The sequence below is a fragment of the Equus asinus genome, chromosome 1 (assembly GCF_041296235.1).
Source record: "Equus asinus isolate D_3611 breed Donkey chromosome 1, EquAss-T2T_v2, whole genome shotgun sequence".
Classification (NCBI taxonomy): Eukaryota; Metazoa; Chordata; class Mammalia; order Perissodactyla; family Equidae; genus Equus; species Equus asinus.
The window spans coordinates 78,369,647-78,397,347 of NC_091790.1; the positions used below are offsets into that span (position 1 = coordinate 78,369,647).

Genomic DNA, 27,701 nt, shown 5'->3' on the forward strand with positions numbered 1-27,701 from the left:
AAGACATTTCCTCTTCCCAAATGTGGGTTCGTCTGGCCGGAGAATGAATTAAATTCACCTGAGACAGAATAACAAGAGAAAATTAAACAAAGCTTTATGAGGAACCATGGCCCGGGGCCTTTCTTCCCGAAGGAAGAAAGGGCACCAAAGAAGTGGGGTGCACAGAGTGGTTATATATCCCCAAACAGGGTGTTTCACGTATGATTGAAATGTCCCTTTTACAACAGTCACGAGCCTGCTCTGTCAGCACAGCCCTTGATGAAGGCAGATAGGTCTGCTGTCTCAGTGAACGCTGCGGGGTGGCAGGTGTGTTGCCTCGGGGCTGGGGGATCACAGATGAGCGCAGCAATCAGTTCCTTGACTACAGAGAGGGAGGCACCTTTACAGATAGAGATTTACCTTACAGATGTAAATGTGTCCTAACAAAGGGCAAGTTCCACTCCTCAGAGCCTCCTTCCCTGTCCCACTTTATCAAAAGCAATCAGCCTCAAATAATCCTGATGCCAAAGAGACATATCTTGGGGTGGCCAATTTCAGGTCCCTACAGTCCCGCCTTTGAAACTAAAAGTTTCACAATCCAGAAGCTGAGTGGTAGATTGTTTCATCTCACTGAACACATTTCTTAGTCCTGGTAATAGATCAGTCCAGTTAAATTCATTTTAGAAGGTGGCGACGCAGGTGGGCTCCCAAAGTTAGGCCTTTATTTTGGAAGCAAGCAATCAGGTGTTTAAGAAGTATTTCTATGGAAATAAAAAGAAAAACAAGGTTAATGGTTGGAGCAAATTATAAACTAGTTCCTGAGTCCAGGAGGCAGCCAGTCAAGAAGACTTCTGGATGTCGGAGTGAAGCATCTTTAGCAGCTTGAAATGTCTCTGATGATGTCATCAGGCATTCAGATATCTTTCTGAGTGGCTTACAGCTTACACAGCAGCAGACAGGAATCTCTCAAGTTTTTATCAAGTCATTCAGCTTTAGTTTGCAAGGCTTCAGGAAAAAGAGCAGGTTCAAATCTCAATGATTCCAAATGAAAATGAGGAAAAGATTGAAAACATTAGTTTAGAGATTTGTAACCAGATATTTCAGCAGAAGAATTCAGGATCCAGTCCAGTTCACAGGTGGAAAAAAACCCTCAAAGACAGTTAACAAAGCTAGGATCTAACATCCACAAATGTGTCTTATAGCTTTTCACTGAAACGTAGTTCTTCTCTCTAAAATCACCCTCATTTTTACCAAAGATAGCCAAATTAAGACTAATTCGTTTGCAAAATAAGTTTAGTTTCAAGAAACTTGGCCCAATTATTTACATAAGTGCAGCAAGAATAGCAGTTGATCATATAGGCTCTTACATCTGCTTTGCTGAAATTTTTTATGAGGAATCTCAGATTGAACTTTAAAGACCTCTCGAGGCCAGGAAAGCCACGCCAAGGACTTGCTGTCAGATTTTGCCTACAGTACCTACAGATTTGGGTGGACTCCTCTCTTCTTGAGTTCCCCCAAAATATTCCAAGTTTCCTTACATCTGCCAGATAAGCAAGCTTCCTTACTTACCGGGTAAGATTGCCATAATCTCTATACACAAGGTACCAGGCCCATGTTTCCAAGTGGCTTTATTTCCAGAAAGTCAACCTTATTCCTCAAAGGCAGTATTGTCATATCTGAGTCTGTACGTTTCTCTCAAATATGACATTCCAGTCAAAGCCTTGGTAATACAACCAATGTCCTGTTATAAGGAGGACAGATTCTTATTGAACTTATGCAAATAACAATATTGCCATGAAACAACCATACTCACTCACTTACTAGGTTTCCAAATTCTGGAGGGATCAGGTAGGGAGAAAAAGATAAATGTTTCAGTTTTGCTCATAATGGTATACTATCAGTAAATTGCTGTAAGTCATAGTCAGCCTAAGAGAAAAGATTTCCTATATCTGAGGAAACAAAACAAAAACAAACATCAAAAGAATCAACAATATTTCAAATAAAAGTCATAAAAAGTCATAATCATCCTCATCAGTTCACACAGTCCTGTATAATTGATTACTGTGCTTAAGCTCCTGTTAGGAGGATCTATGAGGTTATCCGTTTCTCCATTAGATTTCTGCAATTTCTTACCCAGTCCAGTTCTGTGATCTGAAAGTTTATCAGAAAACTGTAATCCAGAGTAAGTGTCAGAGTCTTTTCCATGAATGTCTCTGAAGATGAGTGTATTTGCAAAAGCAAAGAGCATCAGAGTAAAACAACCGACTGTAGGCAACAAAAGACTTAAAAATGACAATTGACAGAGAAACTTATTATTTCTGATATACAACACCTTAAAATGATAGTTAGAATTATGGCTGATAGCCAGGACAGATCAGAATTTTAGGAATGTTATCTAATTTTCAAAACACTTATATCAGTAATATTTACCCACATAATACCACTTAGGAAAGATTATCATCGCTTATCTGATAATGCTTCCAATGTAAATTAAGCTACCAAGGAAGCCTAATTAGTTTAGAATCTTCCACCTTACAGGAAGGGAGAACAAATGTCTCTCCGAAGTCCCAGGGGCCGTCTGAAAATCCACAGAGAAATCCTCCCCCTTCTACCAGGTTAAAAGACAGCCTTCATTCGGGACTTGAATATTCTTGAGGGAGAAGCTTGTCAAAAATATCAAAAGATTTGAAAACACTTGTTCAAACAACGCTCACTGTCAGACAATGCTCAGGTGTCCATTTAAAGTGACAACAGAAACAATCAAAAGTCTTGAGTGACCTCAGTCATTATACTAACAAAACGGATTTGTCTTTTATGTAGACTTACTCAAAGGAACACCTTTTATAACCTCTTTATCAAGAGCAGACCAAAAGTTCAAGACAATTATCCTTTGAGAGAAAACCAAATTTTAATTTCTGTACCACTTTACTTTTTCATATTAAAACCCATTTACTTAATTAGATTCATTTCAATCTTAGCCAACTTCACCAGGCATAAAACTCCTTTCAGAATTTCTCCTTCACAGACCTTCTACAACTTTCTTTTTGCCTTCAGAATTTGTCCCAAAGTCTTTCTTTTTTTTTTTTCCACCTAGTACTTTAGGACAAGTTTATCTTTTCTTAACCCATCAAACAAAAATATTCCATTCTTCATACCTTCTTTACTAAAAATTTACACCTTACTTTCCTTAAATACAGAGCTGTTTTTCTTATTAATTTCTAGCAGCTTTAATCACATATATTAGAACTCTTTAACCTTTAACAAACCGTAGGAAACACGAAAATGGTAAGCAATTATGAATTGTCTTTTATATCAGCCTTCTAAACACTTTTCATAATTTCTAGAAACACCCCACACTTTACAGTAAAAGACCCAAAGACTTTTAGCCTCTCTGCAATAAGAAGGCAAAAGTAGATAAACTTAGATACGTCTGGCAATAATGTTTCAGTGTTCTATCCAATCCAAAAATGACCCAGATACTCAGATTTTTTATCATTTAACTTAACTTGGCAAAACTGAAGATTGTTACCAAAAAGAATTTCGAAGCTGTTTTTTTTCCCCAAGTATACAAACCATAAAACAGTTATTGTATCCACTTTTATCTATTTAAATCATTTGTTCCCAACAATTATATTCAGATTACCTACGGAAACCTCATGAGACATCAGACAAAACTGATCATTTATATCTGTTATTTTGCTGACGAATTTCTAACAGACAACCTGAGCTTATTTGACTAGTAAACACAGGCTTGCATGCCTGCATCATATGCAAATACCTACAACTCTTGAGGGCATGCATTTTCAATCAAACCAACAACTTAAACTTTCATTAAGCAAAGATTAATCTATGTCATGTTAACTTGAAAGACATTTGGGTTAATACTTCTTAGAGAAACTTTTTTGTAAGTGTTTACTTTAAGTCAAAGGAATAGAGCTCTTTAGAAATTGTACCATCTGGAGGTAAAGTATCACACATTTGTAACATATATAGATACAGACAGACATATAGAACAAAGATTTTCCTTAGATTTGATTTAGGTGTTGTCATAGCAGACCACGGTGAAAAAACTTGTTTTCCCAGTTTTTTTTTTTCCTTTCTCTCTTTCTTTCTTTCTTTTCGCCTTAGCAATCTGGCTTGGGATACCCCCTTTGTTAAGCAATTGCAATCACAGCACGAAGCCAACCAGAGTCTGGAGGAAAGGCTGCAAATTCGGGAACTGATTCGGGCCTTTTCAGAAGCTCAATTTCCCGTGTCTCTTTTGATTTTCTTTTGTTATTGTGGGGACCTGGAATTGGCCACCCCAAGATATGTCTCTTTGGCATCAGGATTATTTGAGGCTGATTGCTTTTGATAAAGTGGGACAGGGAAGGAGGCTCTGAGGAGTGTAACTTGCCCTTTGTTAGGACACATTTACATTTTTAAGGTAAATCTCTATCTGTAAAGTTGCCTCCCTCTCTGTACCAGGAAGAAGAAAGGAGATGACCTTCTCTCTAAAAACTCTTAATCAATACCAAAGACAAGGACTTAAAATCTGCATTTTATTGTGCTACTCTGGTAACCTCCTGGAACTAACTTCCCTCCCCCTCCCAACGCTGGCATTTCTTAATGATTAAGCATCTTTCCTTAGGCTAGGAACTGATTGCTGAGCTCACCTGTGACCGCCCAGCTCCAGACAATCGACTTGCCTCCAGCTACGCCCTCTGAGACAGCAGACCACTACCTGCTGTGTCCATCAAGCACTGTGCCGACAGGGCAATCTTGTGACTATTGTGGGAGGGACATTTCAATCACATGTGAAACACCCCGTTTGGGGGTATATAACCACTCTGGCACCCCACTTCTTGGGTGCCCTTTCTTCCTTCTGGAAGAAAGGCCCCGGGCCATGGTTCCTCATAAAGCTTTGTTTAATTTTCTCTTGCTATTCTGTCTCATGTGAATTTAATTCGTTCTCCAGCCAGACGAACCCCTATTTGGGGAGAGGAAATGTCCTCCTCCCCTACAGTTTTGGCGTAGTTGGCAGGCTGAAATTTCCCTGGCTGGACACTGCTTGCTCCTAGACTGCTGCGGCTGAGAGATCCCAGACCCCTGACGAGAGCCGGCAAGAGGTAAGAGTTCTTACCACATCAGTCTCCCGGATCTCTGCCTGCAGAGTCCAAAGGAAGCAAGAGTGGTGAGGTTTTTGCTCTTCTAAATTTAGATTAGCAGGAGAAAATGTTGGTGGGGCTAGCTTCTCGGATTCAGCGACTCTAGGATTTGAGTACTCACTGGTTGTAGATCCTTTTCCTCCCAGAGATAGACTTTTCCTTGTCTCTGTCTTTTTGTTTGTCATACAACACAGGCATCTCTATAAGCCTGTTGTCTGGGCTTTTTGTCTTGTTGTATGTCTTGAGAGCTTGGCTTTGTGACCTTTCTGGTCTCCGCCATTGGAGGATGCATGTACCGGCATGCATCTTGGCAGCCAGTCACATAGACTGGGGCTCTGGGAAAGTTTGTCTTGAGAGCTTGGCTCTCTTTGTCTGGCTGTGTAAGCTCTCGGGGAAGTTTGTCATAAGAGGTCCCAACTGCTTTCATAAGGGGCCTTTGTCGTCTCAACATTTGTTGCTTGCCTTTACTTTCTTAGGCTATTTTTGGGAGTGAACTTTCTGGATCTCTTTTGGGGACGCCTCTTTGTCCTTGGTTAAGCTTTGGTTGAGTCGCTGTTAAGATCCTACTCGTCAAATCAGCCAGACGATGGATCATTTAAATTCGGAAAACTTCTAAATTGGGGAAAAAAATTGTGAGAGCTCTCATCATAATTTTTATTGGTATCTATGAAAAAAAGCCAAATTGAAAAGGAAACACAAGAAAATGGTAACTAGGTTTAAACCCTGACTCAGGTTATAATTGAACTGGTGAAATATAAAGGTCTATGTGTTAAGATTGTAAAGGTTGGAATGCTTGAGCTGATTTTCTTTTTATGAAGAGGTTATATCAACTTTGCTTGAGTATGTTTTAAAGCGTCTTTCTGGGAATGCTTCCTTATGCAATATTATAAGACTAAGACCTGTTAAGTCCTGGCCATGGGTCCTGCTGCCATGCTGCAGCTCTTCACTGCCCATAGGCCCTGTACCCACGCTATTTGAATAGAGGAACGCTATTTCCAGGCCTTGAGCCCAGGAAGTCTTTCTTTTGACTCCTTGGCTGCTGAGCCAGCTTGCTTCACCAGCTTGGGAGCCGAAGTTCTAGTTTTCCTTGTGCCTTTCTCTTTTTCAAGGATGGGTCTAAATTAACTGCTCCATCGGGAACCTTCTCAGACAGCTGTATGAATCCATGTTTGCTTGCCCATGGCTACTCTATGGGGCAAATCGTGGCATTCAGCCTGAATAGAATCAGTACCTTAAGCCTGAGGGTGATGGAAAATGAATTAATCCATTCTTTCCTGACTCTATCTGTAATAGACAAATTTTACATGGGCACGGGTCGGCCACTTAAGTCATTAGGATGGTCGCCAATCTCCAAGACTCCTGTGGAAGGTTTCTTTTCCTAAGGCTGGATTGGGATCCCTTCCTCTGGCACCTGATCACTCTCTGAACTGTGGGTAAGTCCCAATCAGGACTCCGGTTCAAGGCAAGTACCAAACTCTAACCTTTGGTTGAGTATGGGAACCCCTTCTTGGGAGAATGGGTCCAGGATGCAATTGGGTAGAATGTCCCCCAGACCGGAGGAAAAATTCTTCACGGTTTTTCTCTGTTCTTTGATCTTTGGGACAACTCACCTGGCACTTAACGACTGCCAGGCATAATAGGGAAGGCATACAAGAGATGCAATGCAGAGGGATGCGCCCCATCATCCCTTGCTATAGGAACCCCACAGGCAGAACAAGTAGGATGCTGCCCTAGGTTCGGGAGATTTTCAAGGTAATGGACCCTTTTCTTTCCTCTCTCTTAAAGTGATAGTGACCATTTTTGGGCTCTTTTTGAGCTTTGCAATTGAGAAACAAAGAAATCTTTAAAGTGTGAAAGGCTCGACCTCTGGGAGCCCCCACTCTGGTTTCTGGGCCTGATCACCCCAGCAACCACGTGGGGTGCCCTCTCTTGGCGATCGACTTGTTAAGCATTTTAGGTGCCTACTGAATTGGTTATGACAATAGGAGACCTGTGGTTTATTCTGTGAACTGTCCTGATGGTGTTGTGTGCCCCTGCACGGGAACTGCTGTGTGACCTCTATCTCGATAACCCTTGGGGAAGAGGCCATGAGGGTGAGGCCTGATCTCTTTTCCATTGTTCTCCAGGCCTTTGCCTCCTGCTTCCCTGCCTGGCTCACCTGTGCTGGCTCAGGGACTAAGTGCCCTGGGCTAAGTGGGATTTGACTAGATCTTATAACTATGTTGATGCCTGCGGTCAGGCACCTTTGCACCCTTTCTCTGGCCTTGTCAATTGGACACCAGCTTTACCACCATGAGGAATGCCTCAAGCATCCTAAGAGACTCACCCCCTGGGTGCATTTTAAAGTTGGAAACGCTTTCAGTTGGATGGCTTATGCCCCAGAAACTCCAGCTTGGAGAAAACTTGAGGAGTTTCTCTGTCCCTTTGTGATGTAGTTGGACAGGCAGGTCAATCTAGAATGTCATTAAGTTAAACCCAGTAACTTCCAACTGTCCTTGGAAAATCCTTGCAAGACTGGACATACAGCTCTAGAGGCAGTTCAGATTCCACCCAGTTCCTTTATCTCAAAAGGATTATCATCTCCCCTCTCCAGGAACTACTATCTAGACCATCACTAATCCTAAGACTGAAGGAAAAAAAAAAGAGGGGAAAGGTCATAAGTGTGCCCTTGCTGAGAAAAAAAATCTAGCGTCTTGAGTGTCTTCTCCAGAAATATTAGTAAAAAGGCTCAGAACAAAATTTGGATTCATAACTAGGGAGTTTTGTATTGTACCAGATTCATGGAGTGATTTTTAAAACAATTGCTGTGGAAGTGCTGTGTCTGTGTGTGTCTATGTGTGTGTGATATTTTTACCCCGGGTGATATGGCCCAAACTAAGAGCTCTGTTTAATTGGATTAAAGTCAGCGCTTACATAAATTCTAAATGCAATGGAAATTAACCCAATGTCTTTTAAGTTAAGATGATATGGATTAATCTTTGGTTAATGAAAGTTTAACTTTGTTTGTTTGATTGAAAAGGCATGTCCTAAAGAGCTGTCAGTATTTGGATGTGATGCAAACATGCAGCCTGGGTTCACTAGTCAAAAAAGTTCATGTTTTCTGTTAGAAATTTGTCAGCATAATAACTTTAAATGATAGCTGTTTGTCTAATGTCTCAAAGTTTTTGTGGGTAATCTAAACATAATTATTGGGAACAAATGGTTTAGATATAAATGAAATAAGAGTTTATAGATAACTTTTTTTAGCAATAATTGTAGTTTACGGTATGTGTATTTAAAATAACTTCCAAAATCTTTGGTAACTTGAAATTTTGAAGTTTTGCTAGGTTAATTTAAATGATAAAATTCGTTGAGTAACTAGATCATTTCCAAATAAGATATTAGACATTAATTATTAAATGTAAGTTTATCTACTTTTGGCTTCTTATTGCAAAGAGGCTAAAAACATTTGGGTCTATTAGAAAGTATGCCTTGTGTTTTATTGTGAAGTGGAATGTTTCTAGAAATTATGAAGTGTTTAGAATGCTGATATAAAAGATAATTCTTAATTGCTTAGTTTTTAGTTTTTTACTATGGTCTGTAAGGGTTAAAAGTCTAATTAACACATGTAATTAAAGCTACTGGAAATTAATAAGGAAAATGCTCTGTATTCAAGGAAAGTAAAATGTGTGTTTTTAGTAAAGACGGTATAAAGAATGGAAATATTTTGTTGGATTAAGAAAGATAAATTTGTCCTAAAGTACTAGAAAGTAAGAAAGCAAGCATGGGACAAATTCTGAATGTAAAACAAAGTTATAGAAATTCTGAAAAGAGTTTTGTACCTGGTCAAGTTGGTTAAGATTGAAATGAATCTAATTAGGTAAATGGGTTTTAATATGAAAGAGTAAACTGGTACAAGAATTAGAATTTGGCTTTCTCTCTAAAAATGATAATTTTCTTAAACTCTTCGTCTGCTCTTGATAAAGAAATTATAAAAGGTTTTTCCTTCTGAGTAAGTTTCCAGAAGAAGATCTATGTTTGGTTAAGATAATCTCCTATGCAAAAAGACAGAGGTCTCTCTATTAAGGTTTTTCTTTTTTTTGCTGTTGATACCTGAGCATTGTTTCACAAATGTTTTAAAACCTTTGATATTTTTGACAAGCTTCTTCCTCAAAAATATTCAAGTCCTGAAATAAAGGCTTTCCTTTGACCTGGATGAAGGAAGAGGATTTCTCTGGGGATTTTCAGAGGGCCACTGGGACTTCACAGAGAAATTTGCTCTCTCTTCCTATAAGGTGGAAGATTCTAAACTAATTAGGCTTATTGGTCTGTTAAATTACATTGGAAGCATTGTCATATAAGTGATGATAATCTTTCTTAGCTGGTATTATGTGGGTAAATGTTATTGATATAAGTGTTTTGAAAATTATATAACATTCCTAAAATTCTGATCTGTCCTGGCTATCAGCCATAATTCTAACTATCATTTTAAGGTGTTGTATATCACAGAAATAACCAAGTTTCTCTGTCAATTGTCATTTTTAAGTCTTTTGTTATTTACAGTCAGTTGTTTTACTCTGATGCTTTTTGCTTTTGCAAATATGTCTCATCTTCAGAGGGATTCATAAAAAGGACTCTGACACTTACTCTGGAATACAGGTTTCTGACACACTTTCAGATCACAGAACTGAACTGGGTAAGAAAGTACAGAAATCTAGTGGAGAAACTGAAGACCCCATAAAACTGTTAACAGAAGATTAAGATCAAGAACTGATTATATGGGACTGAATGAACTGAGGATGATTATAATTTTTTTATGACTTTTGTTTGAAATATTGTTTTTGATGTGTTGCTTTGTTTTCTCAGATTCAAGGAGATCTTTCTCTCTTTTTCTCTTATGCTAACTATGACTTACCAATTTGGTGAAATTATACCTTTGTGAACAAAACTGAAACATTTATCTTTTTCTCCCTACCTGATCCCTCCAGAATTTGGAAACCTAGTAAGTGAGTGAGTATGGTTGTTTCATGGCAATATTGTTATTTGCATAAGTTCAATAAGAATCTGTCCTCCTTATAACAGGACATTGGTTGTATTACCAAGGCTTTGACTGGAATGTCATATTTGAGAGAAACGTACAGACTCAGATATGACAATACTGCCTTTGAGGAATAAGGTTGACTTTCTGGAAATAAAGCCACTTGGAAACATGGGCCTGGTACCTTGTGTATAGAGATTATGGCAATCTTACCCGGTAAGTAAGGAAGCTTGCTTATCTGGCAGATGTAAGGAAACTTGGAATATTTTGGGGGAACTCAAGAAGAGAGGAGTCCACCCAAATCTGTAGGTACTGTAGGCAAAATCTGACAGCAAGTCCTTGGCGTGGCTTTCCTGGCCTCGAGAGGTCTTTAAAGTTCAATCTGAGATTCCTCATAAAAAATTTCAGCAAAGCAGATGTAAGAGCCTATATGATCAACTGCTATTCTTGCTGCACTTATGTAAATAATTGGGCCAAGTTTCTTGAAACTAAACTTATTTTGCAAACGAATTAGTCTTAATTTGGCTATCTTTGGTAAAAATGAGGGTGATTTTAGAGAGAAGAACTACGTTTCAGTGAAAAGCTATAAGACACATTTGTGGATGTTAGATCCTAGCTTTGTTAACTGTCTTTGAGGGTTTTTTTCCACCTGTGAACTGGACTGGATCCTGAATTCTTCTGCTGAAATATCTGGTTACAAATCTCTAAACTAATGTTTTCAATCTTTTCCTCATTTTCATTTGGAATCATTGAGATTTGAACCTGCTCTTTTTCCTGAAGCCTTGCAAACTAAAGCTGAATGACTTGATAAAAACTTGAGAGATTCCTGTCTGCTGCTGTGTAAGCTGTAAGCCACTCAGAAAGATATCTGAATGCCTGATGACATCATCAGAGACATTTCAAGCTGCTAAAGATGCTTCACTCCGACATCCAGAAGTCTTCTTGACTGGCTGCCTCCTGGACTCAGGAACTAGTTTATAATTTGCTCCAACCATTAACCTTGTTTTTCTTTTTATTTCCATAGAAATACTTCTTAAACACCTGATTGCTTGCTTCCAAAATAAAGGCCTAACTTTGGGAGCCCACCTGCGTCGCCACCTTCTAAAATGAATTTAACTGGACTGATCTATTACCAGGACTAAGAAATGTGTTCAGTGAGATGAAACAATCTACCACTCAGCTTCTGGATTGTGAAACTTTTAGTTTCAAAGGCGGGACTGTAGGGACCTGAAATTGGCCACCCCAAGATATGTCTCTTTGGCATCAGGATTATTTGAGGCTGATTGCTTTTGATAAAGTGGGACAGGGAAGGAGGCTCTGAGGAGTGGAACTTGCCCTTTGTTAGGACACATTTACATCTGTAAGGTAAATCTCTATCTGTAAAGGTGCCTCCCTCTCTGTAGTCAAGGAACTGATTGCTGCGCTCATCTGTGATCCCCCAGCCCCGAGGCAACACACCTGCCACCCCGCAGCGTTCACTGAGACAGCAGACCTATCTGCCTTCATCAAGGGCTGTGCTGACAGAGCAGGCTCGTGACTGTTGTAAAAGGGACATTTCAATCATACGTGAAACACCCTGTTTGGGGATATATAACCACTCTGTGCACCCCACTTCTTTGGTGCCCTTTCTTCCTTCGGGAAGAAAGGCCCCGGGCCATGGTTCCTCATAAAGCTTTGTTTAATTTTCTCTTGTTATTCTGTCTCAGGTGAATTTAATTCATTCTCCGGCCAGACGAACCCACATTTGGGAAGAGGAAATGTCTTCCTCCCCTACATTAACTAGCCTCACCATGCTGTACACTAGATCCTCAGAACTTATTCATCTGAAAACTGAAAGTTTGTACCCTTTAAACATCTCCCCCTGTCCCCTGAAAACAACCACTCTTATCTCTGTTTCTACAAGTTTCATGTTTCCAGAGCCACATAGGGGACACTAAGTCTTCACGAGCCACAGCGTGTGATTAAGTACAACAATTTCAGCCCATGTGCTTTTGTATGTGCTCCTCCCTTCTGCAGGCCTCTGACCTGGTTCTGGATTACATTCTCTCTCAGTTGGACACTCCGATAGCCTCCTTCCTCCTTTTCCTGCTTTCAATTTCTCCTTCATTCTGCACAGAAACACCAACTTTCTGGAGTACAACTTGATCATACCACTCCCCTGCTTAGAAACCCTCACTACTACTCACTATCTTTGAATGAAATCTTCATCTCCAGGTCTGGCATCTAAGATCCTCCTGGATCTGGTCCCATCTTCTACCGTTTGATATTCTTCTTAATAGTCCTTACATTTTATACAAAGCAAACTCCTTGCCTTGAGCTTCATACATAACTTTGCTTGGCTAACCTGCACCTTTGCCAGAGAGGGCGCTCCATTTCATCCCTTTGTATACAAACTGCGCTTGATCTCTAATGATCAGTCCCATATTACCAGAGACTTCCTGATCACCTTATGGGAAGGAACCTCCTTTCTCTGAATGCCCACGTAGCACACCCTAATGGCATTTATCACCTCCCATCTTGGATTTAGTTATTTATGTACATTTATTTATTTACTTATTGCCTCAAAAAAAGTGTTGAACAGAATTGCACAAGATGCTGGGGATAAAAAGGGAATATAGTCTACTGGTGAGATAGTAACAAGCCCTCGATTGAAAAAATACAATATATCAAATATGATACTGGATGTTAATGAACTCTAAGTGATCAGATAAAGGTTGGCCTAGATCTGTCTGTGGAGTCTCAGAGGAGTGGAGTGGAGTTCCAACGTAAAATATGTTTAGGCATTAATTAGCCAGTTGGACAAGACGGGGAGTTGGGAGGGGGTGAGGTAGGTAAAGGAGAGGCAGACAGCACAGATGGAGGGCATGGCCACAGGAGAAATCACATTTGAGGAAGGCACGTTGTTGACTCTGACAGGATAGGGTATGCTGAGAGAATAGCAACTGAAGGAGAAGACACTGGTCAGGTAGACAAGGATCAGGTTTTGCTTTGCTAAGAAGTTTGGAGTTCAGTCTGTTAGCAAGCATGCTGAAAATGTCAATCAAGGGAATTGCAAGATTGGACTGTGGGTTAGACCCAGGTGGTGAAGTGGATTCCTCCAGAGACACAGAGAAACTTTAAGCAACCTGGTGGAGGTTACACATCTGATCCATCTTTGTATTCCCTGACTGCGCCCAGCACAGTGCCAGGCACGTGGGTTATATACAAATTGTGTTTGTTAACAAGTGAAAGAAAATGAGATCACCACTTTCAGACTAAAACACAAACAGAAGTTTATTAGCTTTAAGCTTCGCACTTCACCTGCATTATTCAGATCACACAAGTATAGGGCATCTTCTAGCTTCCTGAACCTTTTGATCCATGTCTCCGATTCTTCAGACTCGTTCTTCATCACTGGGTTCAGGAAAGGCTGTGAGACTGGCCTGATTTTCAAAGAGCTTGGGGGATCTTTGGAGGCTGAAGTCTCAGCAGTAGGGTTTTCTGGCTGCAGATCCTCTTCTAGAGTTTTCTACCAAAACAACACAACTATCTCACTGGCAACACATTCACCACCTAGATCTTCTCCAGTCTCTTGGCCAAAGATGAGGCCATACAGCTAGCGAGATTTACTGTAATGTCTGGCTTTGTAAAGCTTGGAGGATGGGTTTCAAGTCCTGAGTGCTATAGGACTACATCTGTGAAGCCTTCCAGGATGTAAATTACTGTGTTGAATGTTTTCTATGTTTTTAAGAGAAGGGTGAAATCATGACTTTAATCAGTTTGCATTTCTGATTTTCACAAAGAAAAGGTTTTTGTAACTGGTTGAGATTTTTCTTGACGTTCTATACTAGTGGGATTCATGGAGGAGGGTCTTCAGGAATTGCTTATAACTTCTCCACGGAATAACCTCTGGACAATGAGCCTGAGGTTCTTGACAAAGAATGACTGAAAGAATAGTGACGTTGTCTTAGGCTCATGGGCTCCTTGTAATGGACCATAAAGAACTTCTAGTTCTGTCTGTCCTGTTAATTTAACTAAGGAAGACGAGGCCCAGAGAGTGGAAGTGACTTACTGAGATCAGGCAGTGAATGGTAGACACAGAACTATAAGGAGATGTAGAGGTTATGTCTAGCTCAGTTTGGCATCCTAATCTCATGTCTACTGCAAAATAGAGATGTTTTTAGAATAATGGACAACCTAGTCCCGGCAGCCATGACAGGCATTCTGTCACCTACCATGTACAGAGTGGCATCCATTGTTTGATCTTCACAACTTCATTTTTCCAGGAATTTTCTCTCCTGCCGAGCCATATGGTTAGGGACAGAACAGCCATATCTAAGTGTACAGTGCAGGACTGGGTATCTAATGCAAAGGGACCAATGCACTCATTGTTCAGTGATTTTGGAACGATTTGTGAGAGATGAAGACAGAGGGATATACAAACAGAGATCATTCTGTGTGAGAGGTAGGAACTCTCACGGGTTTTACACACTGTGTACTGGAAATGAGAAAAGGCTGATCTGTCCAGAAAGATAGAGACGGACAGAGAGAGAGAGAGGGAGAATGAAGCTAACAGCAGAGAGAAGAGAAAAGATATAGGACGTCATGATGAAGTTCAAGTCCCTGATTTTACTTCACTGTTACTTGTTACATTTCTAACCTTAGGTAGCATAATACGCTTCTCTCTCCTTCCAATAAATTTAGTAGAGTTTCTTCTCTTAATTTCAATCCAAATAATCTTAACTAACTCACCATAGAATTATGACTCTAACTTTTGAAAATCATCTGTGCTTCCCCCAACATTCAAATACCTGTATTTCTCCAATATAGTACCTTTGTCTCAAACTTCTCACATAGAAAGTATGAAAATCCCATAGGTCTAAAGAATAGTAATTGAGATTAGAAGTCCAGTTTTAGTTGGTTAACAAACATGGATTAACCTGCTGCTGGGAAATGTGAAGAATTGTTTTGTTTGAAATAATAGAATGGTACATGATATGGTACCCACATGGATAACAAGCAACCAGTAAATTTTAAGAGATTGATATAAAAGAATTCTACTTGGATAAAATCAACTTTGGGAAGGGCTGAAAGTTTTCATAAAATAAACAGAGTAGTGATTCTTATACTTTTTAGAGCTTTAGATCACTTGAGAAATCCAACGAAGGCTTTAGATAATCTACCCAGGCAAATGCACATTTGCATGCAGGATGACTTTAGACAGTTCAAAGAGGTCCTTGGATCTGAAAAAGTGATTTTAATAATTTTATATTTCTTCAGATAGATCAACACTCTCTTTGACCACTAAAGACAGGGAAAGGGGGAATTTGTATGAACCTGAATTAGGCTGAACTAAGTAAGTGAGTGAGTACTAACACACTCTATACTGTTTTCGTCCCACTGTGTCAGGAGGAAGTCCACGTCCCGTGATTGGCATGTAAGACTGTTCTCGTTCTCGTTCTTGCCTATCTTCTTTCAATCCCACATATACATCTTTTTCTCCAACCACCTAAAACCAGAAAACACGAAGCTGTTTTGTGCCTTGTGCATGCTGCTCCCTCTGCTGTAAAAGCCCTTCTTGCCACTCAGGCCTTGGATGGTTGGGGTCCTACTCATCCTTCAAGATTTGACTCATATTTCACTTCTTGTGGGAAGCCTTCTCTTACAGACAAGCTGGCTGAGGGGCGATTCTTTGTGGCCCCTTTATCCACCTCAGCACTTATCGTGGAATGTTGTAATCATTTATTGACTCTCTCTTCTACCAGAGATCTGGAGACTGGCCTGTGAGATAGTCGTTTATGTATCCTCAAGGTCTGGTTAGTGACCAGGGCATAGCTGGTTCTCAAGACATGGTTACTGAATGAACAAGTGAATGAATGAGTGAGTTTCTCCGGGATCATAAGAAAGTTGGTTTACCACACCTCTGCTTCAATTCCCCCTTCTAAAAAGTGGGACAATGAATGCTACTTATGCAGGAATGTGACACAAATCAATTACTGCAGAGATGCCATAAAATCCTCAAAACAGAGGCAAAAATAAAAGAGCAAGGTGTATTTTTTAATAATCTGATTCACAATAGATGATACTCAAGGAGAAAAGCATCTGCTGTTGTTTCTGGCATGGCAAGAGGCTTGCCAAAATTGACATGATTTTCTAAGACATTTTGAAGTGTGAAGTGCCTGAAGAGGCCTCCTGCCATTTTGAGATGAATTATGGTCTAATCTGGGCATTTAAATAAAAACAACGACAGAAAACCTCAGGATGCTTTTCAATTCTGTCTGCATCTTTTCCTGGCTAAGTGCTGGGAATATTAAAAATGTAATTTAACTGCTTGCAAGATTTTGTTTGCAAAATCAAAGAGCCCATTACATTTTAAAATGTGGTGTCTGGGGAAAAGGTCACCCTCAGTCTCTGGAAGCTGAATTTAAGATGTTGAAATAGGGGGCTGGCCCTGTGGCCAAGTGGTTAAGTTCGTGCGCTCCACTGCAGGTGGCCCAGTGTTTCGTTGGTTTGAATCCTGGGTGCGGACATGGCACTGCTCATCAAACCTTGCTGAGGCAGCATCCCACATGCCACATCTAGAAGGACTCACAAGTAAAATATACAACTATGTACCGGGGGCTTTGGGGAGAAAAAGGAAAAAAATAAAATCTTTAAAAAAAAAGTTGAAATAGGTCTCAGAACCACCCTTTATTTTGATGGCAGTGGGAGGATTGGTCACAGGCTTCAGAACCATTGCACATGCTACAGGTCCAATTTCTTGCGGCAGGTGCCAAGCCCATGACCAGGTTGTGGAGAGAGGTTTCTGCAGCGATATCAGCTAAGGCAGGAACCACCCCACACTTGAAGAGGTTTCTACCTCCCTTCTCTGCCAGAGGAGATTCTCAAAGTCAAAGAGAGTCTGACATCACGGTGGTGGGTGGAAACCAAAAACCAAGAAGGGGGGGTTAGCCCCGTGGCCGAATGGTTAAGTTCACATGCTCTGCTTCAGCAGCCCAGGGCTTCACCAGTTCAGATCCTGGGAATGGATCTCAACAAGCCATGCTGAAGCAGCATCCACATAGCAGAAGCAGAAGGACCTACAACTAGAATATAAAACCATGTACTAGGGGAATTTTGAGAGAAGAAGAACAAAAAATTGGTAACAGATATTAGCTCAGGGCCAATCATTAAAAAAATAAATGAACAACACCAAAAAAAAAAAAAACCAGAAAGGAGGACCCTACCCAGCATCAGAGAATAGAAGGTGAAAGATGAGTGAAGCTCTTCCTCAAGCTCCACATACCCAGGTGCATACCATTTGTTTAGTTGTGTCTTGAGTCATCTCAGGAATGTCAGGCTGCACTGGAGTGGCAGAGGTTCCCTTTCCTCTGTTTCCTGAGAAAGATAGAAAAAATGGAAGGGTTAAGTTTGGTCTCTTCATTGTAACACTTACAGCCAGGCAAATAAAATGTTGAGGCCCTTCTATGTGTTTGGCACTGTGTTAGGCGATGGGGATATGGAGGTAGATCAGAAAGATCTGGTTCCTGCCCTGATGGAGCTGACAAAGGGGAGGTAGGCGCTAAACAATTACTCAAAATTATTATTTAATTACAAACTACCATAAACACAACAAAAGAAGATGTGAAAATATTTTGTTTTAGGGTAGGGGTGGGAGTGGTGGAGAACCAGAGGAGGCTTCTTGGAGGAAGTGACACTTAAACTGTGGATCCAAAGGGTGAATAGGAATTTCTAGGCAAAGGTGATGGTGGGTGTTCACAAGGAGCAGAGAGTTCCAGATAAGCAGAGACAAGAGCCTGTAGAACTGCCCTGAATCAGGAGGACTTGCACAGTTTGAGGAGTGGGCAGCAGCTTCCTCCCATGGCCCTACCTCTTAACAGAAAACCAGGCATTTCTGCCCCCTCTCTCCACACAGGTGTATGCCTCAAAGATCAGGCAAAACCTCTCTCTTCCACTTTCCCTCTCCTATCAATAGTCAGAGGGTCTGAATGGGATGAGGTTTGAACAGCATCTCTAACCCAGTACCCCCACAATTGGCTTCGGTTGTATTCCTAGCATTTATCACTATTTACATTATTTTAAGTGAAGGAAAAGCTTTCTGTTTACTGCAGGTGAAAAAGGTCCAAGTTGCTCCGAGTCATAGAGTTTGAGAGTTAAGGGGATTCTAGAAACAGTATAGAGTATACAGGCAGGAAGATGAACTTTGGTGTCAGCCCTGAATGCTAATCTTGAGTCTTCCCTCTCCCAGCTGCAAGCTTTCAGATCCTAATTTTGCCAGTTGTGAAAGGGGAGAAAACCAGTGATTTACCGTAATGTTGTAGAGATAAAAAATTACCTACCTAAAATACTTAACACAGGGAAGATGCTCAAAAAAAGGATTCATTGTTTGTTGTGTCATTATTATCATAACACCTTAGGCAAGTCTAGTTTGCTTAATTGAACACTAATTACGATGGGCCAGGAATTGTCCTGGGCACTGTTCACATGCATCATCCCTGTTAGTATAAGATCTAGATCCTAGACCCTGTCCCAGGCCAGTTTCTCTGCACTTTTAAAAGTTTCTTTAGAAGAAAATACACACTAGTCTCCCTGGTCTCCTTTAAGCTTCCCTTTCTCCCCCCTAACATCTACAAGCGTGGAAACAGGTCATGGTTTGCACATGTAAAAATCATTTGAGAAATCTGAGGCAGGGCTGATGTTTTTTCTTTCTAACACAGTGGGAAGGATCATCTGTGTAGTCTGCCAGTTGAAGGTTTGTACTGGAGAAAATAAGCCAAGCTGGCTTCTAGAGATTTCCAGGTGTTGGAAGGGCCAGGTTTTACAATGCTTCCATGAGTCTGATGGTTACACATCCAGCCCTGCCATCAGCCCACCAATGACTAGAAACTAGTGGTCTTGAGCACTGGCTGCATATTAGACCCCGCTGGGGAGCTTTAAAAATTGCCAATGATTGGGCGTCACACCAGGCCAATTAAATAAGAGACTCAGGGTGAGAACCAAGCTCAGCACCTGTGAAGAATTCCCTCGGTAATCCTAAAGTGACACCAGGGTCGATAACAACTGATTTAAATAAAGGATTCTGGCCTCATTGGGTCCACTGAATGAAGCTTTGTGAGAATATATATATATATATATATATATATACATCAATATATATGTTTGTGAGAATAATATATATCAAAGATCTGTACATGCCAGACATTTCCCACACATTTTCTTACTTGAAGAATAATGCTCTGTGGTAGAAAGCATCTCCATTTGACAGATAAGGTAACAGAGGCAATAAAGGCTTCAGTTCCCTGCTTAAGATTACAGAAGTGGGGTTAGGTCTTGGATTCTAACGCATTCATTCATTCAACAAACATTTGTTTAATGTTTACTACATGCTGGGCACTGTTTTAGGCACCACGATACAACAATGAGCAAGAGAGAATCTTCTCAGGGAGAGTGCGTTCCAGTGGTGAGGACAAAGAGAGACATAAAATAATGTCAAATAGTGATAAATGCTATAAACACAACCAAAGCCAATTATGGGGGTATATAGAAATGCAGTTGCTATTTTTGATAGGGAATTCACCAAAGGCCTCTCTGAAGTGACATTTAAATAGAGCCGTGAATAGAAAAACAAGGGAGAAAGCCAAGCAAATGTCTGAGGAAAGAGCATTCCAGGATAAAGCTCTGGGGAGAGCAAAGGCCTCAAGGGCGTGGTGTTTGGTGCATTCAAGCAACAGTTGAGAACAGAGCCGAGCTAACCCAGGAGGAAAAGGGAAGAGAAGTGGGTCAAGTGTCATGCCATGTGATTTGAGTTAATTTTTTTTTTTTTTTTTTTTTTGGCTTTCAGCATTTGTTCCTCCTCTGGTGATTACCCACTTCTACTGTTAGCAACTATATTTTGCTTTGTGGAGACCACTCCTCCCCCATCCCAGTGCTGTGGTTTGGTAGTATTAACCCCCAATTCCAACTCTAAACCTGGTCTCTGCTTAGTTGAAGACTAACGTGGTATCTCAATCACGATCTTGGTTCAAAGATGGGCATAAGACTCAATCTGAGCCTCAGAGGTGAGAGGAGATATCTGCTATAATTTCTTAGCTAGTAATGTTCTCTCCTTCCTAGAAGGACCTACCAAAAGAGGGAGCTGTACAGATATGATGACATAGCTGCCATGGCTATTTTGCTATTGCAGAGGAGTGCCCACCTGGAGAAGTTGGAGGACTACCACGTAGAGCCTAGAGATTATGCCAACACCAAGTAAAGCAGAACAGAGAGCCAGAATGAAAGCAGATCCTTGATTTTGACACCTGAATGGTTAGATCAACCCACACCTGTAAGGCTTGCTGCTGCCAGACTTTGCACTTACATAAAACAAAATCTCTTCATGGTCTATACCCACTGAGTTGGGTTTTCTGTCCCTTTGTATAAGTAGTTGTAAGTAAGAATTACTATAGCTATTTTTTTTCCTTGATAAAAGGGAAGGCAAACTCTTAGCCATTTTTCTGTCAAATCTTGAGTTACAGGTCTTCAAGCAATGTTTGAGGGGATCAATGAGCCTCTGAGGCCACCTTCATTCCCTCCTAATTATCCCCCATCAGCAGCCATGCTATAGCCCTGCTCCATGATTGCTGCTTCTTCCTCTCCCTCACTCACAGGCCCCACAATGAAGAGATGCAAAGTTGGGCCCACACTTCCTTATTGTGAAATACCCCTTTAGACCTTAGACCATACCATGTTTGGTGGGCTCTAAATGTTTTGTATTTGTCTTCATGGGAATCCATAGCATTTCTTGGATCTGTGGCTTGAAGTCTTCTATCACTTTTGGAAATTTCTCAGCCATAATTGTTTCAGATATTGCTTTAGCTCCGTTCTCTTCCTCCTGTCCTTCTGAAACGTTGATTACATGTGTACTGAGTATTGTCAGCATTTCCTATATGTCTCATATACACTTCTTTTTGTATATTTCATTCTCTTTTTTCATTCATGCTTATTATTTTAAGTCTCCAAGTTTGTGGTAATTTGCTACAGCAGCCTTAGGAAATGAATACCCTCATTCTCAGTCGTCCAATCCTGGCATAACCAACCCACAATCCCCTGTTGTAAATTCCCTCTGTTTGAAATACCTGGTAATGTTTCTCTTTCTCCACTGAAACACAAAATGATATACCACCCCCCCACTCTAAACCCTCAGAACCTAGTATTTTGATCCCAAGGGGAATTAGTGAACAGTTGATGTGTAGTTGACACCAATGCATATTTTTTCACCTGTCATACTTAAAACTTGCTAAATGCTAAATATTTTGTGCAATTCATCCTTATCATTTCACTTAATATTACATCTTGGAAATGTTCCTGTATTGGGCCAACCATGTTATTTTACAGCTGAATACTTTTATCAATTGAATATACTGTAATTCAATTAAATGGTCCCTGAATGATCGTTTTGCTGTTTTCATTTTTAAAAACACTTACCAAAAAAAATTCCTGCACTAAACTTATATGTAAATCTGAGAGGATTTTTTGTGAGATATCAGTAACATAAGTCCCTAGCTTTGGGATTCCTAGATCCAAGGGACTATGTGACTGAAATTCTAATGCATAATACCAACTCTAACTTCTTCCATAAGTGTACCTATCAAAGGGCTATCACCAGAGAATGCTTCATGATATAATAATATTTGGAGAAGTATGCCTTTTATGATCCAACTGGCCTAAAAGAACAGCCATCAAGGCAATCATCACTCCTAGTCTTTCTTCACTGGTGAGGCATCTACATTTCTGGGAGTAATGAGATGAAACACAACAAAGAAACCACTGAAGCTAAGCAGCATAGTCAACAATAGTTCTGGGAAATGGGAGTGATCTCAAGGAACAAAATAACTCAACTCACCTGTAGGAAAGTCAGAGGAAGCTCTGCTCAATTACTCAAGAAAACTCTGTCATCTGTGCAAGGAAAGGAGCCATAAGATGGGTGAACCATATCATTGCACTGAAAGAAGGTGCAATAAAGCTGGAAATTAAATTGATACTGAAGGAGCTTTTTGATACTTGTATCATTCAGGGTGCATGCAGGAAACAGAAACTACTTTAAGTATCTCCACTAGAAAGGGCTTTACTATAGGAAATTAGACATCCACAGAATTATTGCAAGGGCTAGTAGAATGGAGTTTGGTGTCTGCTGCTAGGCTCAGGCTCAGGGTCAGGCCTCAGCAGATGTAGTCCAGAGATGGGGGAACTGCAGGAAATTCTGGCTGATGTCTCCGTGCCCCTGACCATGAGGTTGGTGACTAGGCAGTGCAAAGTGCCTTTTGGCCACTGGAAAAACTGATGCCTGCCAGGGCCTGGAGTTCCTACTAATGCCGGAAAATAAATATACGAAATGTCCCTGCTGCCCTTCACTACCCCTTCTGCCTTTCAAATCTCATGCAACTGCATTACATTGATGGAACTTAAATCAATTCTGGAACCGTGGCATCAAGGGAGTTTTGGAAACGTTCTTTTTAGCCCTCTCAAGTATGGGAAGTACTGCAACACAAGAAAGAATGTACAAGGAGATGGAAATGGGTGTTGAGTGTAAATAGATGACATTTGGTGAAGTCCCCAAGCAGGAATTTCATGGAGCAATACTTGTGCATGTGACAATCAGGGAGTCACGTAATGCTTATGAGTAATTTAGGAATGCTTTGTTAGTGAAAATCACTTATACTTGCTTGTCCAGTATCCTTCCTCCATTTGTATATAAATACATTCTTCTCTGGGATCACGGACTACTGTCAATCTCCCATCCCCTCCCTTAGCCTATGCTGTGGCCACCTTGTTCAATTAACTCTATCACTTTCTCCACCCATCCTTCCCTCCCTTCTTCCCTTCCCCCCCCTCTCTATCTCTGTCTCTGTATCTCTCATTATTTTTTGGTTCGGGTTCTTCCTGAAGTTCTATTTTCCCTCAATTTTATATGTCATTCCATAGCCTTTAAAGATATTTCTTTTGCTTATGTTAACAAAAGGCAGTTTCTGTTTCTAGCAACCAGATAGCCACTGGTAAGAATTTCTATCTCCTTCTTACCTATCAAAAGTCAAGCAAGGGGGCCAGCCCCGTGGCTGAGTGGTTAGGTTAGCGTGCTCTGCTGCAAGTGGCCCAGTGTTTCATCAGTTTGGATCCTGGGTGCGGACATGGCGCCGCTTATCCAGCCACATTGAGTCAGCATCCCACATGCCACAACTGGAAGGACCCACAACTAAGAATATACAACTATGTACCGGGGGGCTTTGGGGAGAAAAAGGAAAAAATTAAATCTTTAAAAAAAAATGTCAAGCAAGTTGTGAGATATATGTCCTGGGTTTTGCAGAGGAGTTCTAATGGCATATAATCTTATTCTCTTCAAATAAAAAGGATTGTTAGATTTTTAACTAGTTTGCTTTGTTTATACCTCATAAAACTTTTCCAAAAATGATACCATAAATCAGAAAATATGGCGTCCTGAGCTTCATGTCACTTTGGACATATGAATAGGTAAGGCATAGGTATGCAGGGCCACAAGCTAGACAGCTGATGACCGTATCAGCTGCTGAAGGCCCAGGCAGGGAAGAGAAATTTGATGAAGCTGCACTCTCAAGAAACATTAATAATCCAATGAAGATCTGATATTAGCCCGAATCTGGAAATGAGCTATAGTAGAAGTAGCTCCTGCCTTCTACACTTTCTGTAATTTCTTTCCAGGCCTTCTTAGGAGAGACAGGCTTATGCCTATGACATCTTCTGATCCTCTGAGAAATGACAATAATGCAAGAAAAAGTCCCAGATCCGTTGATATTTCCACATTCATAACATTTATTTTTCAGAGCTGCTAGGAGTTACGAAATATGAGATAAAGCCTCGGGACAAAATGGCACCAGAAAACCTCTTTGCCCTTCCTGATTATGTGCTGATAGTAGGGGACCTGTGGATGGCCACTTTCTCACTGTGCTAACATGTTCTTCCCTCTGTGTGAGCGCATTCCTGATGTCTCCCTGTGATTCCAAATTTCCTCCTCTTACAAGAACCCCAGTCAGACAGGATTAGGGCTCCACCTTAATGGCCTCATGTAACTTAATCACCATTTTAAAGTCCTTGTCTCCAAATACAATCACCTTCCGAGGTGCTAAGTGTTAGGTCTTCAACATATGAATTTTGGGAGGATACAGTTAAGCCCATAATGGTAACAAGGATTCAAAGAAGCCCAACTTTTGGTACAACTTACTTAAGGTCTCTGAACCTCAGTTTATTCATCTGTGAAGTGGGTATAGAACAACACAACTCCTGGGGCTATTGGGAGTATGAAAAGGGAGGAGCCGTGTAGAATGTCTAGCCTGTGCCTGGGACATGTGAAGTGTGTGTGCATTAAAGCCTTATGCCCCTGAGTCAGGCAGTCATTTTGGTTACCGTTTAACTCAGCTGCTGGGATGCTCACTCAACAGCACCATCTTCCTCTGATTTTACCTTCTTGATCATGAAGCCTAAGTTGTTACCCAAAGCCAGTGCATTTCAGAGCCAGGATTTCCATCTAGGCCTGAGTGATTCCAGGCTCATGCTGCCTTTCTGCATGGATGGGGGCTGAAGGGGTAGGGGAGGTGCTAAACTGGCGAGGAGAAGTTACCTGCAGGCCCTCAGCTTCTTTGGATACAACCTGCCCCTAGAACTTAAAAGTCTCCCAACATTTGCATCTGTATCCCCCACCTCTACTGGGTCCTAGAGGAGAGGGCAGTAGATACTGAGCTTCTCAAATCCAGGACTGTTTTCACTACCAAGCCAAGGGTGGAGTCAGCTCTGGAACTCAGCAGTGTGCTTAAAGCCCCTGTGCCTCACCACCACGGTACAAGCTTCTGAGTTTCATAGGACTTGCAGGAGAACAGGTATAGAGTATCAAGAGCCAAGACTCCGAACACAAAGAGCCTGCATTTACTCAGCCTTATCGAGGAATTCATTTATCAGTTACATATTGGTTTTAGCCTCTCTCTGGTGCCTCAGTTTCCTCATTTGAAAGAAATAATACCTACCTCATGGGGGAATTGCAAGGATTCAAAGAGTTAACATTGAGAAAGCACTTAGAATATTGCTTGGAATATAGGAAGCACTATATAATTGTTAGCTATTAATAATAAAAATAACATTATGAGCAATATTATTATACTTACTCCATATGAATTCTCACCCCATACGAATTGTGGGCTTCTGGAGGAGAAGGTTAGCATGCCTGAGGCAAAGTCATCCGTTCCGTTCGAAGCCAGGGAACAAGCGGGTAAGGCAGATGACCCAGGATCGGACATCCGCAGGCCTGGTGGACAGGCTGTGCCAGAGAGCGAGGCAGGGTGAAATCCCAATGATCCTGGGGATGGAGGAAAGGGAGGATATTGTTGGGGTCTGCTTCTGAAAGCCATGAAAAGAGTAAGCCGGCCACCCATTAAATGGCCTAAATTCAGACAGGTCCAATAGGGCCCTGGGGAAAGCCGAGCCGCCCCTCCCCGCCCCGCGCCCACCCCCCCCACCCCCACCCCACCACACCCACACACTTTGTTCCAGAGGCCGCAGGACTGCCTCAGGCGATACACAAACTGGGACCTGGAGGCCCGGGGCAGTACAGTGATCCCGAATCCGTGTTTCAGATCTCAGAAGTGCTCCAGACACCCGTGGGAAACTCCAAAAGTTGGCGATCCGTCCTGCTACCAGTCCCGCACAGCTACGAGTGGCTGCACGGAGGGTGCTCCATAACCGACTTGAAGCTGAGGATGCAAAGGAAGACAAGATGATGAAAAGGCAGGCCGCCCTGCTCGCTGTGGCCCGCCAGTCTCCTCAAGGTATCCTGAGGGAGAGGGGGCATATGCCATGGGTGAGTAACCCCGGCCCCCACCGAGGGGCCAGGAGGCCACCCACAATGTCGGGGGCTAATCGGTGTGCGGACTGCCAAGAGGAAGGGCGTTGGTGGCAGGATTGTCCGAACCGTCCCCAGGGAGGGAAGGGATCGAAGAAGACCGAGCCGTGGCAGTTTCCCTTGACCACAGATGAGACGTGATGGGGCTGAGGGACAGCCCCCTCCCCCGGTTGGCTCCGGGAGGCCCCGGTGACCTCGGCAGGAAGGAGGAGAGCAGGCTGAATCTTTGCTCCCTAGTGGAGCCGTGTTCTTGGTGTGGAATGCCCACAAGGGAAACCTTTCTGAAGGAAAGTGTGAACTGAAGGAGGTCTCAGGAAAGGGAGAGACCGGAAGACGTCTGGAGCCCTGGACCTGTGAAACAGGGTCCAGACTGCTGAAGGATTCCTCACTGTGTGTACCAGAATGCCCCGTTCCCCACCCCCTTCTAGGGAGGGACATGCGCTGTGAGTTAGGGGCCTCCACAGGCCGGGAACAGGAGAAAACCGAGCTCCAAGCGCCAAAAAGTGGGGGAGGTGAGCTGATGGCCCTCTTGCAGGATACAGCAGCCCCTGAGAAGCGAGAGATTCCCCTACATGATTCAAGCAGGGCTAACTCGGAACTATGGGCCCAAGGACAGGTGGAGTGAGCAGCTGGTGCCACGCCAGGAAAGGTAAAACGGAAGCAGGTAGGTGGCTGGCCCCGGGTAAAACATATGCCCCTTGAAGCCAGAAGCCATAAAGAGGAAGCTTTCCCGGAATCAGTAAGTTTTCAGAACAGGGGAATCTAGCTTTGCCCGTGACCTTAGTGCTCTCAATGCTGTGCGCTCCTGGGGCTATAACAGTAAATGCCTTCCCTTGGTTTCTGGCACCGAGTGCCTAAAAGTCCTGTGATTGCCCATACGAGAGCCACATGGCGCATCTTTGGTTAGGAGAATTACTTTAGGGCTCAGTTCCTGAAACGAGTCCAGAGCCAGAAAGGCGAAGTGGTTTGTCTGGTGTTATTCCTAACAAGCCCCTTTCAACGCCACCTGAACTGGTGTTAACGAGGTGAGTGTTGGAGAAGCCCTAAGGGTGGGGGCTGGGTGCCGGGGAAACCAACTGTGCGATTCGATTCGGGCCTTGGAAGTTTCAGGCCTGTCCCCGTCCCCATCCCCACCCCCAGCCCTGGGGTGGGGGCGGGGGCAAGAGGGGCTGAAGGTCACGCTGAGTAGCCAACGGCCAATGACCGTAATCGACTATGCCCAGGCGATGGAGTCTCCGTCAGACTGCGAAAGGACGGTGCTCAGACAGCTGCCGCGTTGGCGAACACGTGGAGGTTCGGGGAGAGTGGCACACCCAGAGAGGCCCCGGGAGCTCCTCCTCCCTGCCACACATGTTTTGCTCTATGCACCTCTTCCCTGTGGCTGTTCAGAAGGGAGAGGTTCTCCCGAGTTGTGTGAGCCGCTCTATCAGAGCCCTCAAACCCAGGGAGGGGGTGGTGGGAACCTGCGGTCTCGCGGCCGCTTTGTCAGGAGCACAGGTCACGACCCGAACTTGCAATTGGCATCGAAAATGGGGGCGGGGAGAAGGGTAATCCTGCAGGGTGTGATTCTATCCCCAGGAGGATAGAGTCAGATGTGAGCTAAGTATGTTCAGCTTCTTGACCTGTAAGGGATATGATGTGTCTAAAGGGATGGCTCTGTTTTTTCTTCCTTGGATTCTTT

At 42.3% G+C, this 27,701-nt stretch overlaps 4 long non-coding RNA genes across 6 annotated transcripts in view; 2 read left to right on the top strand and 2 right to left on the bottom strand.

Moving 5' to 3' along the window:
* LOC139041422 (uncharacterized) overlaps positions 1-27,701 on the top strand; it is a 163,429-nt gene that overhangs the window by 129,344 nt on the left and 6,384 nt on the right. The window contains exon 2 of the long non-coding RNA XR_011496527.1: positions 25,755-25,946. This is a non-coding gene — a long non-coding RNA (uncharacterized lncRNA). The remainder of the gene's footprint in view (positions 1-25,754; positions 25,947-27,701) is intronic.
* LOC139041436 (uncharacterized) lies at positions 70-4,755 on the bottom strand. Of its 2 annotated transcripts, none has more exons than XR_011496598.1 (2): positions 4,635-4,755; positions 70-740 (listed from the first exon to the last, which is right to left on the bottom strand). It is a non-coding gene; the product is annotated as an uncharacterized lncRNA (long non-coding RNA). The 2 variants fall into 2 exon arrangements; XR_011496593.1 differs by lacking the exon at positions 4,635-4,755 and adding an exon at positions 1,549-3,554.
* LOC139041412 (uncharacterized) lies at positions 3,712-11,838 on the top strand. The gene is made up of 2 exons (XR_011496510.1): positions 3,712-5,087; positions 11,168-11,838. It is a non-coding gene; the product is annotated as an uncharacterized lncRNA (long non-coding RNA).
* LOC139041427 (uncharacterized) lies at positions 8,679-25,792 on the bottom strand. Of its 2 annotated transcripts, XR_011496534.1 has the most exons (3): positions 25,662-25,792; positions 25,287-25,477; positions 8,679-22,056 (listed from the first exon to the last, which is right to left on the bottom strand). It is a non-coding gene; the product is annotated as an uncharacterized lncRNA (long non-coding RNA). The 2 variants fall into 2 exon arrangements; XR_011496529.1 differs by having other exon boundaries at positions 8,679-25,477.